The sequence below is a fragment of the Ovis aries genome, chromosome 1, assembly GCF_016772045.2.
Source record: "Ovis aries strain OAR_USU_Benz2616 breed Rambouillet chromosome 1, ARS-UI_Ramb_v3.0, whole genome shotgun sequence".
Taxonomy (NCBI): Eukaryota; Metazoa; Chordata; class Mammalia; order Artiodactyla; family Bovidae; genus Ovis; species Ovis aries.
Window position 1 is genome coordinate 18,853,124 of NC_056054.1, and position 3,375 is coordinate 18,856,498.

General features: G+C 36.6%; 1 pseudogene; it reads right to left on the reverse strand.

The window, feature by feature from the left end:
• Positions 1–1,117: 1,117 nt before the first annotated feature.
• On the reverse strand, positions 1,118–1,544 carry LOC101115325 (phosphatidylinositol N-acetylglucosaminyltransferase subunit P-like; annotated as a pseudogene).
• Positions 1,545–3,375: the final 1,831 nt, after the last annotated feature.

Genomic DNA, 3,375 nt, shown 5'->3' on the forward strand with positions numbered 1-3,375 from the left:
TTGGATTTCCTTGTAGTCCAAGGGACTCTCAAGAGTCTTCTCCAACACCACAGTTCAAAAGCATCAATTCTTCGGCGCTCAGCCTTCTTCACAGTCCAACTCTCACATCCATACATGACCACAGGAAAAACCATAGCCTTGACTAGATGGACCTTAGTCAGCAAAGTAATGTCTCTGCTTTTGAATATGCTATCTAGGTGGCTCATAACTTTTCTTCCAAGGAGTAAGTGGTTTTTTTTTTTTTTTTTTAAATTTCATGGCTGCAGTCACCATCTGCAGTGATTTTGGAGCCCCAAAACATAAAGTCTGACACTGTTTCCACTGTTTCCCCATCTATTTCCCATGGACCAGATGCCATGATCTTCGTTTTCTGAATGTTGAGCTTTAAGCCAACTTTTGCACTCTCCTATTTCACTTTCATCAAGAGGCTTTTAGCTCCTCTTCACTTTCTGCCATAAGGGTGGTGTCATCTGCATATCTGAGGTTATTGATATTTCTCCTGGCAATCTTGATTCCAGCTTGTGTTTCTTCCAGCCCAGCGTTTCTCATGATGTACTCTGCATATAAGTTAAATAAGCAGGGTGACAATATACAGCCTTGACGTACTCCTTTTCCTATTTGGAACCAGTCTGTTGTTCCATGTCCAGTTCTAACTGTTGCTTCCTGACTTTGATAGGGAAAGAAGCAATAAACCCCTTTTGATCAATCTGTGCCTCTGAGTGAGGTTTCAATTTCCAATCTATTATGTAATATGAAATCAAAGCATGTGGTCTTGTTTATGGGGCAGGGTGTGGTACGCCCAGATTCTGAAATGAGATCTGCTGTATGAAGCTGTTACACTCACTTTTCAATCACCTTTTTCACTTTTACACACATTTTTTTTTGCCTATCATAATGCAGTATTTATTCTGTCCATTAGTAACTACTATTTGATAACATTATGATATTATTAGAACTTAATATAAAAGAAGTTCAACCTACTTTTTTTTTTTTACATTTCAACACTGGATATTAACCAAAAAGACAGTATAAATCAGTATGGTTGAAACCTTTATGTCAAAAATTTATAATAAATGTTTGGTATTAGTCCACATACAATTAAGTTTTTGGGGTAAAGTTATTTGGCTTAAAGAAAGAACATTTGGTTTACTTCACTAATAGGAATATCTCTTAGTGCTGGGATGGCCTCTTCTTGGTCCTTCTCGTCCTGTTGATTTTTGGCATAGTCATCTGTGATATTATGAATGGAGTCGAGTGGAGAGGTACTCATCATGTTTATTCCAAATAAGAGGACATAACCGATGCCTACGGTAATGAGGAGATACACAGGCAGAGCAACAACAACCCAATACTTTTAAGGCCAATAAGTTAAGCCTAAGGAGTTTAGCCAAGATTCAGGAATAAAAGCCCACACAAGAAGCCAAATTGGGAACTTAAGAAAAGAACAAAGCCATAAATTGCTCTTTCTGGCAATGACAACGATGAATTTTCCACCATTTTCCCCGTGGCTTTAGATATTCTTGGGTCCTCCAAGCGCCGACTCCTACACACAGTTTTGGGTGAGAGCAATGGTCCCTGCCTTGTTTCTGTCTTTATGGGAGTATACTTAATGTTAAGCCATTTAATATGATGTTTGCTCTTCAGTTCAGTTCAGTTCAGTCGCTCAGTCATGTCCGACTCCTTGCGGCCCTGTGAACTGGGGGTTCAAAAGCACGATACTTTTGAACTGTGGTGTTGGAGAAGACTATCGAGAGCCCCTTGGACTTCAGGAGATCCACCAGTCCATCCTAAAGGAGATCAGTCCTGGGTGTTCATTGAAAGGACTGATGTTGAAGCTGAAACTCCAATGCTTTGGCCACCTGATATGAAGAGCTGACTCATTTGAAAAGATCCTGCTGCTGGGAAAGATTGAGGGCAGGAGGAAAAGGGGATGATGGTTGGATGAGGATGAGATGGTTGGATGGTATCACCGACACAATGGACATGGGTTTGGGTGGACTCCGGAAGTTGGTGATGGACAGGGAGGCCTGGAGTGCTGCAGTTCATGGGGTTGCAAAGAATCGGACACAACTAACCGACTGAACTGAACTGAACTTAGTTTCTCAGAAAAACAAAAGAAAAGACTCTTCATCATAGTTAGGAAATAGCCTTTGTCTCTTGTTTTACTTAGTGTTTTTTCCAGAAGCTCTTCTTGAATTCTCTTAGCCATTATATAATTGTACAGTTTTCAACATGATTTTCATCCATGTGATTAATTAGGTTGAGGTTTCCTAATTTTGAACTATCTGTAAGGGGCCAAGGTAATTTTTATTTTTAGGTTTATTCTTAGATGGTTAATAGTTTTTGCTGCTATTGTGAATAGAATCTTATTTTCTATTACATTTTCTAATTGGTTATGGCTGGTATATAGGAAAGCTATTGATTTTTTTTTTTAACGTTGATCTTGTATGTGGTCACCTTGCTGAATTTTCTTATTAATTCTAATAGTTTGTCAATTGATTTTCTTGGGTTTTTCTATGTAAATGATAGTGTCATTTGCAAATAATCACAATTTGCCTCTTCTTTTTTAATGCTTATACGTCTTATTGCTTTCCTTCTCTCTTTGAATTAGAGAAAGTAAATGATACCATTTGAATAGTAGTGGTGATAAAGGTCATTCTTGTCTGTTTCTGACTTCAATTGGAATGTGTTCTATTACTTCACCATTAAGTATGGCATTTGCTATAAGTTTTTATCGTTATTTTATTAAAAACAAACAATGCATCAAATTAAAGCTATTCTTTTCCTACATGCTAGGAAATTTTTTCTTTTATATCATTAGTGGATGTTGAATTTAAGACAGTCATTTAAATTTTTTTATTTATTAATATAATAAGTTAAATTGATATATAATCTAATGCAGAGCCATCTTAGCAATGCTGGGATAAATCCTCTTTGGGCTTGATGAATTACTCTTTCAATACACTGCTGGATTTAACTTGTTAAGATTTAATTTAAGACTTTTGCTTCATTGCTCATATGTGGGATCATGTACATATATTTTTTCTCTTGCCCTCACCTGGCTTTGGCTTCAGGATATGCCAGTCAGTAAAATGTGTTGGGTGGCTTTCCATCTTTTTTATTTTTTTCTTCTCCTTTCTATCTTCCTTTCTTTCTTTAATGAAAACTTGTTTTTTATACTTAAAGGCTGCTGAGAAACGATTTCTAGTCCTATTAAAGAAAATCTAACATCATAATTGAAAACTATGGTAACTATATGTACTCATTAACTACTATTGAAGTTTTCTAAAACAACTTGAAAACATCATGTGCATGTTTAATTTCAGTGTAATGGTTTCAAGAACAGGCATACATGTTACATGCATTAAGGCTAGA